The 11,544-nt window shown below is 42.5% G+C and overlaps 1 protein-coding gene across 9 annotated transcripts in view; it reads left to right on the top strand.

Annotated features, from left to right (window-relative positions):
* FAM110B (family with sequence similarity 110 member B) overlaps positions 1–11,544 on the top strand; it is a 124,408-nt gene that overhangs the window by 62,343 nt on the left and 50,521 nt on the right. For 6 of the 9 annotated variants that reach the window (XM_084864305.1, XM_084864302.1, XM_084864306.1 and 3 more), the window contains one exon: positions 5,874–5,959. The exons of 1 other annotated variant lie outside the window; for it this stretch is intronic. The gene's annotated coding sequence lies outside the window, so the exon portion shown is untranslated. Of the gene's footprint in view, positions 1–49; positions 232–5,873; positions 5,960–11,544 lie in introns of those variants that run through there. 2 more of the 9 variants (XM_084864309.1, XM_084864303.1) reach the window with 2 other exon arrangements.

Below are 11,544 nucleotides of genomic sequence, written 5' to 3'. Positions count from 1 at the left end.
ATCGCTGCTCGCCGGCTTGATAGGTTTCCACTGGACTCCTTATGCACCGGAGACATAGATACAGAGCGACTCCACTGTGCGCTGGCAACGGCGGTGGAGGTGCTTAGCTGGCAGCCTTACAGGAGGAGCAAGGCACCGAAGAGAAGGCGCCCTTCTTTGTTGTAGACTGAGCATCGGCAGTCAGCCCCTGCCAGCTGCCCGAGGAGATCAGGGAGGAAGTTTCAGTGCATGGTAATTACTCCGAGTCTTTCTCTCGCAGGGAAAAACCCAGGCATGCATGAAATGAAGCGCGTTCATCCTGTCCTCTGTTCAATATGATCTGCTTTTATTTGTGCATAGCATGCCTAGCCCGGCGTTCCGTCCCACAATATGTTTTCACCTTGGCTGGTGAACAGCCTGTCGCTCGGTGCATGAAGGGAGATTGTTTTTACCTGGAGCCAGGCGTGCATGTGGTCTTATTGGCTCCCTTCTGTTTTGGGAAGCCCGAGGTGGCATCGATGGAGGTGTCTTTGGAGGGGCGTTGCAGGACCCGGTTGACTGTGTGTGCACCGAGCCCAGGCTCTCCCGAATAAGGAGCAGGCTGGGAGAGTGCGGGGAGACACACGTGAATTAGGACAGGGCAGCAGTTCTCCTGGGGCCGGGGCCGGGTCCTGAGGGAAGTAAGTGCTTTTGTTTCTGCGAAGCTGAGCGCAGCCTTCATTTTGGATGGTTTTCTTTGTCTCCCCGTCGGTAGTTTGCATGAAGCCTTCAGACCACGAAGGGGGATGATAGCGTATCTCATTCTGCCAAAAATGTGTATAGGTGTGTGTGTTCACCTGTGCCGGAGAGAATGTTTGATTCCGGGCTTTGTTTAACGGGGATGTTGCTTTCGGAGTTGAAATTCATCACAGGAAGGTGGGGTCCTTACCACTCAGACTGATGTCTGGCAACATTTTAAATCTTCTGTGAATGGTTGCCTGGATTATTTTCCACCTCACACAATAAGTAATCTTAAAATTTGTGCAATAAAGAAGGTCCATTCTGAAGGAAACCTGTTTAAGTGGCCAGGGCTGAGCTTAAAGGAACCCAAACAAATGCATTGATTTTGCTTCTCTGTGTACCTTCTCCATCGAGGTCTCTTTTATTTCATAAGAGCCCCCTGCTACCATTTAGTCCTCAAACTTGAACGTGGATATGCTCAGAGTCTCCGATCGTGGAGACCACAGAAACTTGTGTACGGAGTCACCAGTCACACGGCTGGCTGGCTGCCACCATGCGTCTGCGCTCCGTGGAGAGCCCAGTGATATCCGAAAGCCGTCAGGAATTAGTCCCCTGCTCCTAAAAAGCCAAACGTGGCCATTTAAGCACTTTGTTTAAAAAAAAAAATGCTTTGATTTAAAACCGTATATGGGTTACAGGGGTTCCGTGTATTGTTTGGTTGAGGAAAACTTCAGATCACTAACTCTGCTCCACTGCTCCTCCCCACACCCCTCCCTAGTCCATTCTGAAGGTAATAACTCATCCAATGTAATATTTCATTCCAATTATTAGTCTTAAGGAAATATAAGGAATATTATGAAACTTTATCGTGTATTGTAATGCAGTGTCATCTATTGTATAATAAGAAAGGTTGATAGTCATGCATTGTGATACAGGCTCTCTATGACTTTAAGCAGTGCTTAGTTTTAAGGTACCATCTGCAGTGCTTTGTTTTAAGGTACCATGGGTGCTGAAATGAACATGAGAAAGGGTGCTCTACTTTGGACTCCCATGGAACAAGCCCCACCTCCTTCCGATTCCAGAAGTGGGCAGAGCAGTGGTAGAAAGTGCAACGATGATGCCCTTGTTCACGTGTGCAGATCCTGCTCTCCCGGTTCACTCCCTCATTCTCTGTACCCACAGTAAAGCTTGGACACTCATTTGGGGAAGAACAAATTGATGTCATTCTATAATCGTCTCCCCCTCTTCATCTCCCAAACTGCTTCCTGAATTACCTTGGTCTTCGAGAATCTCTAAGAAGTAGAGTGCCTTCAAAATAAACTAGTGTTGCCCTGGCCAGTGTGGCTCCGTTTGTTGGGCACCCTCCTGTGCATGGAAAGGTTGCTGGTTGGATGCCCGGTCAGGGCACATGCCTGGGTTGCAGGCTCAACCCCAGTTGGAGGCATGCAGGAGGCAGCTGATGCTGATGGATGTTTAACTTTCATATTTCTCTCTCTCTCTCTCTCTCTCTCTCTCTCTCTCTCTCTCTCTCTCTCTCTCTCTCAAAATAATTTTTAAAAATAAATTATTGTCAGGTGTAAACATGGTACTAGTAAGCCTCCTTTTATGAGCTCAGGCCTGTGTTAAGCTGTGTGCCATGGAAGCTGTGGGGGTATTCTAAGTGCTGTTGACTCCCAAGGGCTGGGTCTTAAAAGACTCTTGGTGCCTGAAAGGCACTTCTTCAAAATGTAGCATAAATGGTACATGTATGTATATTGGGTAATGCACTGTGATGGCCTACAGGGCCTTCCACCGTATGCTAAAGGGGTATTTTTCTAATAGCACCAAATAAAATGTTACTTACATTTTTTGCAAAATCTGCACTTTTAACCTCAGCTGAATCTCTTCTTACCTTTTTTAAACTACAGTAAAAAGAATCTTCAGATATTTCTGAGATAAGAAAGTAAAAAGTAGATTCCTTGGGCACTTTAACATTTTGCTCTCTCCCCTCTTTGTAATCTCATAGCTCTTTTCTGATGAGAGAATGACATTTCTGACCCATCAAATAGGTCTATTAGCATGTACCAGAGTATAAAACATATAACATTTTTAAATTAAGACAGTCTCGGTTATAAGTAAGACTTGCGAAGTTTTTCTCCTAGCGACTTATGATCACAGCTGTAAAAGTGGCCATCAGTTTGAAAATGAAAAGTCACTTCCTGTAGAGTATGATGTGCCACAAAGCAGCTGGGCTGAGCAAGGCCTGAACTGATTGTGACAAGAAAGGAGCACTGGGTATTGCCTGCTATTGGATGGAGGAGTATGGGTGGCTGTGTGGCTGGCCTCTTGGCCATTTGTGATATGAAAAGAACTGAGGAAGATCTGTCGTTAGCAATCAATAAATATTTCAGGGTTGACCCTCCTAAGTTTCCTGGATTGAAAAACATTTCAAGAGACCTTAGTCCTGTTATCGAAGTGCATTTTTTTTTCTTTCATTATTTTATTCAGTAATTAGAGGCACCTATCCTGTGCTAGGTTCTGTGCTAAGTCTTAGCCAGAGAAAGATGGAAGACACAGCCCACCCCACAAGCAACAGCCTATGTAGGGGAGACAGCAAACAAATAATAGGGAGTGTAAAGAGCAGAACAGGGCACTTAGCTTGGTGAGTGCATGCAGGGTCACTAGCTCTCTACAGAGGGGACTGGGGGAGCCAGAAGGCTTCGGGATAAGAGAGCTGGTAGTGCCTGATCCAGAATGAACCGTTTCCCATCCATCTTGAACCACATTCCCTACAGTTAATGTTAAGTGGGGGTTGGTGTGGGCCACAGATCTCTTCATCTATATATTATATTGACTTTCAGGTTCGTCATGTGTCTTATTTGTGACCTGTAGTAAATGTAATAAGTTGACCCCTGAACAAGGTGAGGGTTAGGAACACTGAATCCCTCATAGTCCAAAATCCACATATAGCTTTTGACTACCCAAAAACTTAACTACCTTCATTATCTCTGGGGAGGGGAGGGAGGGGATTGTCTTCAGGACTCCTCCCCTTCCCCCCCCCCCCCCCCCCGCCCAGATACCACTATCCTAGGATGCTCCAGTCTCTGATATAAAATGGCCTAGATCAATGCATACAGTCAGCCCTTTGTATCAACGGACTCCCAAGTGAGGATAGAAAACAGGCATTTATTGAAAAATAATCCATTTATAAGTGCGGAACTGCACAGTTCAAAACAGTGATCAGTGGTCAAAGGTATAAATTGTAATTTTTTCTTCTATCTCTTCTAAGAATACACATTAGATGTTGCATGGAAGTCCTTTTATTTATTTTAATAGATTTATATCACATGGGATTTGAAAAAATTTTAAATGTATGTAAAAGTTTAAAAATGCATCTCAAAGAATTTACAAAATACTTTCATTACTCTTGTACTCTTAAGTAATTTAGTGATAATTTCTGAAACTGTTGGCATTGCCAGGGATTAGCATTTGTTGTTGGATGCCTGTTGACTCATTTATTTAACCAGACTCTTTTATTTATTAAAGTCATTTGTTTTGTTCATGCTTATTAAAGACAAGCTTGTAAAATGTGGGCTTCGGTCATAACACTTGCATTTAATCTTACTATGATTAAGGCCTTTTGCTTTTCTAATACACTTAATTGAATTTGGACATATTTTAAACCTTGCCAAATTTGGGAGGCAAGTCCACTATCAGGGTCACAGGTAAAATGTGTACATGAAAATAAATTTTCAATGCTGCAGGGCACGCAGTCAGAAATTCCTCCTAATGCTGTAGTGTTTTGCCCTGGTCAGGCTTCCATACTTCCTTTTCCACAATCCGTCCTTCCCCAGCCATTACTCCCTGAGTGGGAAGTGTCCTCAGAGCTGATTGTCAAAGGCAGCAGCTCTCCAACCCTGATGACCTTCCTCCTGTGTCCCCTGTCTCTGATTGCTCCTTCCCAGTCTCCTGTCCTACCCACCTTTTGTGTGTGTTAATCCTCACCCTCACCTGAGGATATTTTTCCATTGATGTTCAGAGATAATAGAAGGGAAGGGGAGAAACAGAGAGAGAAAAACATTGATGTGAGAGAGACACATCAAGTGGTTGCCTCTCGCACATGCTTTGAACCCGAATCAAATCTGGGACCCTTCAGTCTGCAGGCCAACCCTCTATCCATGAGCCCAACTGGCTAGGGCTCCTACCACCTTTTAAGTAGATATCCCCCAAGGTTCTAACCTTCACTAGCTTCCTGTCACCTGCTTTCCATTGGTTGGTTTATCCATTACCACAGACTTAGCTGCCACTCTTGTGTCCCTCCTTGGGGCCCTGGCTGCCCTCCTCTGCCAAGAAATTGCTTCCCTCAATAGTCCCATGGCTCATGTCCTCACTGCCTTCAGGATTTTGCTCAGATGTCTCCACCTTCCAGCCCAGTGGGACATTCTGAGATAGTATCTATTATATTTAGTCTCCTCTTTCTGGAGTATAGACTCAGAGGTCAGAGATTTTGGTCTTAACCCCCAGAGCCTAGAACAGAACTTGGTTCCTGAGTGGGCCTCTGGTTCCTGGTCTGAAGTGGGGGTTGTGTACCACATGGGCTCTAAGACCCTTTGAAACTCTTAACACCCTATCTATCAACCTTGGGTGGATTGACTCGGTTCCAGAAATGAGATAAAGTCCTGGAGACCTTTGTTTAAATGACTTCTCACAACTGGCTGTTTATATTCTCCTTTCTGTATAATTGCTGTCTAAGGTTGAATGTCTCCTTAAAAAAAATACAGCTGAGCCCTGGCTGGGGTGCGCAGTGGTTGAGTGTTGCCCTGTGTACTGAACCGTCTCAGGTTCGATCCCCAGTTGGGGCATATCCATGATGCAACCAATCAATGTTGCTCTCTCACACTAATGTTTTTCTCTCTCCCTCTCCCTTCCTCTCTCTCTAGAATCAATGAAAACCATATCCTTTGGTGAGAATTTTTTTTAAAAAAACACAGTTGAAGGAAGCAAAACACTTGGCTTTAAATGAAGTTTATAAAAACTAACACATTTTGGTTTACCTTTATGTTTGTTATTTGTATTTTAAAACTTACTGATAGACTTTTAAGAGTTATCATTTTCTGTTGCCATATATATTTAATAGATTGCCTACTTCTGTCAAATAAAACAACAATGGCAGTCTTTTATTTCTCTAATTTCAGATACTTCCTGCTGCAGGAAGTACTTTAAGAAAGGAAGGATTCCCCTGACTTCTGCCTACCATCCCTGAAGTACTCATTCCTTTCAAGTAAGTATATTGCTTTGCTTTGACCCATTCTCAGCAGAAGTTATTGATTTTCTCTGAAAACCTGTGTCATTATAAAAATAACAGCAAGCTAGTCAGGGTTTGGGGAAGGTTACATGGCATAGTTCTGGAAGTGCCTGACACACATAGACATTCCAGAAGTGGAGGCCCGTCCTTCCTCCCTCCCAGAGGAACTATCTGGAGAAGACAGTCCGTTCCCTTTGCAGGCATAGCCATCTTGAGCTTTGTCGGTATCATTATTTAGCTAGGTCCTGCTCTAGGAAGATTAAAAAGGGTTTAACCATGTGATTCACTAACATAATGTCACCTGGGTTGTCCACACTAAATGCTGGCCCCTACATCTAATTCTTGAATAGATCATTGTGTACGAGTTACTTGAAGTTGGTTTTATATCAGTTTTCCCATGAATAAGATAGGAATATTTAGTGCTTTAAAAATATTGTGAAAAGAATATTTTTTGTCTTATTGGCCAAATGTTTTCAACTATTTTGGGCCTTTTTTTTTTTTTTTTTTCATTTAAAGTTCATTAAAACTGGGGTCTTATAAAGATATGTGTATTATATTGTCATCAACTTCTTTCACTACTCCTCAACTCATGTATTTATGATTTGTTCTTAAAATACAAGGACAAATCTTTCTTAAAAGTGTTACCATGTTAAAAAATTAATAAATAAAATAAAAAGAAAATGAAGGCATAAAATGACCTTGTAGTAGTCTTTCAGTCAAACTTTTTGAGTTTTTTGAAGTTAAAATATAAAACCTCCTGTGTAAGGTATGTATGTATGTGTAAGTCATCTTTAAAGGAATACAATACCAATTTCTATCCATTATTAATGTGATTGGAATTTCAGGTTATAATGTTCCCTTTGGTTTTAGTTTCTCCTTATCTTTATCAAACTTAAGTAATTGATAGTTCCTCTTGGAAAGTTTTCTTTTTCACAACTTCCCTGGGAGGGATTTTTTGTTCCTTTATAGCATGAGTGGTAGATACTTGAGAAATTGCTGGGAGCATAAACAAACTTTTGCAGATATTTATTTATTTATTTATTTTTATTTATTTGTGTGTGTGTGTGTGTGTGTGTGTGTTAAATGGTCCTGACCAAAAATAAGTGCTAGTTTTCCCCAAACACTGTTTTTCTCCATTTCAATGTTCCCTAAAGTTGGTCCTCCATCGAGAGTGATTTGTTTCTTGTCCATGACTCATCTGTCTTTCACGCCAGAATCTCTCTGACTTTTGCCTTTTCCTAGATCAGCTCTTTGCCAAGTGAATGACTCAGAGCTCAGGTTCCACCAGGACAGTCAGGTGTGGCTCCTCCAAAGCCGTCTCAGCTGACCTTGAGCAAGGTGTCCTTGGGGGCCAGGGAGAGCCGGCCACAGTAATGAGACCCAAGCAGACAGTCGAACAGAGCCAAGCTCTTGACCTTGTGTTGCTGCTTTAAAAAAAAAAGAGAGAGAGAGAGAGAGAGAGAGGGAAAGAGAGAGAGAGAGAGAGAGAGAGAGAGAGAGAGAGAGAGAGAGAGAGAGAGAGAGAAAGGAGGGGACATTCTCTGGAAAAAAAGTAGCTAGGATTTTAGTTTTATTCTGCTTACTAATATTTATAAGAATTCAGTAGGCTGCTGAAAGTATAGACATAGGGCTGTTCCCCTCTCTGAAATAAAACACTCTTATATTCACATGGAAAGTGTAGTTCTGTTTTAGATTTAACATATATTTATTATGAAGTTCAAGAGGTCACTATTGATTACAATTAAATTGTTAAATTACCAATTTATTTGGCATATTTAATCAAGTGAAAGACAAATTCTGTAAATTACTATGTGCACCTAATTTTTTAAAAGTTACACATGACTATTGCAAATATAAATCAGTCCATTGTCAGTGTCATCATAGCTTTCCTACAAAGATCAGCAGAAACATTATCTGTGGAAAGTCTGTTCTCGGAGAAGGTGCTGGAGGTGCCATGTGCTTCATCACAGTCTCCACTTGCCTGCCAGAACAGGTATTGGAATCTTCATTGAGTAGATGAGGATGCCAGAATTAAAGAGTTAAACCTCATACCAAAAGGGAGCCAATGGCAACACATGTGCTGGGTATAAAACCCAAGTCTCCCATGGCTATTCTATCAAACCTTTACCAGACCTTTCAGACCAGTTTACTTCCGTGTGATGATGGGTCACAAATGGAATGGGAAAGTTGGTTGGGGAAGCTGTGCAGTGGAGAAGGCAGAATGAGAAAATGACAAGGAAACATGGATCTCTGGTGGAATATTCTAGAATCCACAGAAAGTCTTCAATTAATTAAAGAAGGGAAGAGAACAAAAAGTTAAGAAATGAGAGATGGAGACCATAACAGCACACACACTAGAGATACAGAGTGATTGCAGTTATGCCAGGAGAAGAGCTAGACTGTCAGTGCTTCCATACTTCATTCTCCAACCTGTTAAGTGTCTGTTCTTATTAGTAGGTGTGGATTGAGAAAGGGTTCCTGTGTTCTGGCTCCTCAGAAGTTCAGAGAGATGTGAAGTCCATCAGGACTGTGTGATCAGTGAGCATTAGCGTACTCTCTCCTCTCCGGTCTGTCTCTTTAACAGCCTGTGCAATTATTGCACTCTTCCACAGTGCTGTGGGCAGAATATTCGTGTCCCCTGCCAATTCATCTGTTGAAATCCTACTACTCAATGTGATGGCATTAAGAGGTGGGACCTTTGGAAAGTGGTCAGTGCCTTTATCAGAGAGGCTCAGAGAGGTCCATAGCCCTGTCTGTCCAATGAGGACACAGTGAGAAATTAACAACCCAGAAGAAGGCCAACATCAGAACACACCATGCTGGCACCTTGACCTTGGATTGCCAGCCTCCAGAATTGTGGGAAATAAATGTTCATGTTTAGGAGCCACCCAGTCTGTGGTATTTTGTTATAGCCACCCAAATACATGAAGACACCTAGATTAAAAGTGGTCTCTGTTTTTGGGGTAGTGTTTGGGCACACCTCCTCTTATAGCTTTACATATCTTTCTTGGTCTATCCTTGTGCTAAAATGTATGTCTTCCTTGTACTTGAGTGTTATGGGTCTAATTCTTGATAGGACACATTGAAAACAGAGCTGCTAAGCATTTTCTCTGGTCAAAAAGAGACAGTTTTCACCATCATAGTCAGTGAGAAAGCCCTTCCTCTGGAAGGGAGCCCTGGTGAGTAAGTAACTCCTGGTGCTGGACCACGTAGGCCCAATCAGGCATCAAGCCCTGCTGACTTTTCCTCATCCATCGTGCATTTGCATTGCTGTCCCTTAATCAACCACTCATGACTAAGCTATGTGCTGGTCCGCCTGCCTCAAGGATGGCTCAGTTGGGTGGAACCTCGGCCCATGCACCAAAATGTGGTGATTCAATTCCCAGTCAGAACACATACCTGGATTGCAGGTTGATGCCAGGTTGGGGCATGTATGAGAGGCAACCGATCAATGTTTCTCTCACACATTGATGTTTCTCTCTCTCTATCCTAAATGTTAAACTAATCAAAGTAGGGAGTAATCAAGGCATAATTAGCTTTATCAAAGGCCCTTTAAGTCTGGACTTCTCAACTGCATTTAAAATAGGGATTTGTTTACAAAATCCTACTTAGATATGTTCTGTTGTTTTTTTGTTTTGTTTTGTTTTGGTTTGTTTTGTTTTTTTAGCTCAAACTGAGTGTTCCCTAGAGATTCATGCATTTCACATTCAACAACTCAATTAGTTATGATTGGCCTAAATTCAGTAATTGCCATATCCTTCACTTTGGAGGAGGTACCATCTCACAGGACCACACATCAGGGCTGATGCAAAATAGGGAGTGAGTGCAGCCGTCCGCTCTTCACACTCACAGGCTTCATGCTCTACATGTAAACCATTCATTGTTTCCATAACAAATGTGGATTTGGTGCCTCATGCACTTGGGGTCCACTGGGAATAAGAAATGTTTCCTGCTCCTGAGTCACATTCTCAGTCATTGCTGTGAAGGGATAACAACTTTAGAGGGACAACTATTTGTCCTGGAGTTGGAAGTGAAGAAAATGTGAAGTCCAAGAAAGTGATGGGTTTTAGGCAGCACTGAAGCCTGATTTTGCATAAGAGTAGTGTGGTTAATTCAGCAATAGTTCATTCTACAGCAGAGGAAATGTTCCACTACTGAACTCTGCGGTCAAAGCTTTGGTCTTTTCTAATAGACCATAGGAGGGTCAGTGAATGCCAGGGTCTTTTCTGTGTATTTTGAGAAGTGTGCAGCCTGTTTTTCCTGAGGGTCAAGACTCCTTTGGAAGGGTGCTTGTGACCAAGACCTGGCTGGCTGACCTTCCCATCTCCTATGGAGGAGAAAAGAAGGTAGTGGAATGTATTGCTGATATGCACCTCATGTAAAAGATAAAATAACTGTCCTAGCCAGTTTGGCTTGGTGGATAGAGCATCGGCCTTCAGACTGAAGGGTCCCAGATTCAATTCCTATCAAGGGCACATGCCTCGGTTGTGGACTCAATCCCTAGTAGGGAGCGTGCAGGAGGCAGCCAATCAATGATTCTCTCTCATCATTGATGTTTCTATCTCTCTCTCTCCCTCTCCCTTCCTCTCTGAAATCAATCAAAATATATATAAATATATTTTTTAAAATAGATGAAAAAACTATTTTGAAGCATCACTGAAATGACAATTAGCCTATAAATAGTGTCAGAGTTTTAAGTGATACAAGATTCTCATGCTTTCGTTCTATCCAGTTAGAAGGAAAAAATTGGATCTCAGTTTGTTTTTTTCAATCACGACTTCTTGCTGGTAAGCTTAACGCCCTGAATACCTACCAGTCTCCCTCTTCCAGGTGAAGAGAGGGTGATGAAGTGCCACTCTTCACCTGTTCATGGATTACTTCCCAAGAGGTTCCTCTCAGGCGCCAGTGGAGTTTTCATAGCACCATTGCTAGGAGAAATATGGTAAATATTCCCACCCAGTAGCATTAGATTCTAAGCAGAGCCCATGGAGTATCTCTCACCTTCTGTTCTCCCAGGACTCCCTCCGAGTGTAAGGACACTGCCTTACAGGGTATGTCAGCATGGTCATGCATGGTCATAGGAGGCCTGCAGAGGCTGGGCATATGGATTCATGACTCTCTTCCCCAGCCCACTGCCATCTCTGCATCTCAGGCTCTGCATCTTTGCTCTAAACCTGGCAGCAGATGGCAAAATTAGGAGAAAAAGCAGAGCCTCGTTTTCTCTTATTCTCCTGGTTTTATTTGTGGCTCCACATTTTATCTTGTACTTATAAGGAAAAGAGAGCCCCTTCTTTCATCTCTTGGTCATGCCCCTCCATTGAGTACAAGAAAATGCTGGAAAGCTAATTCCTTTATAGATTTCATTTACACATTTGACCGTTGGCTTGTCATAAACCAGGATGATGCATACGTTTCTTGAACCTGAGCCTGAAAAAAGTTTCACTTCAGGAAACTGGCATCTTTTAGAGAGGATAATGCATTGCCCTGAAGTGTACCTGGCACATGAATTTAGAAAGCATTTTAAGACTGACGCTTACTTTCTCCCCAGAAGCATACACCAG

This window comes from Pipistrellus hanaki, assembly GCF_964339955.1.
Source record: "Pipistrellus hanaki genome assembly, chromosome: 17".
NCBI classification, from domain to species: Eukaryota; Metazoa; Chordata; class Mammalia; order Chiroptera; family Vespertilionidae; genus Pipistrellus; species Pipistrellus hanaki.
This window is presented reverse-complemented; position numbering and strand designations above follow the sequence as displayed.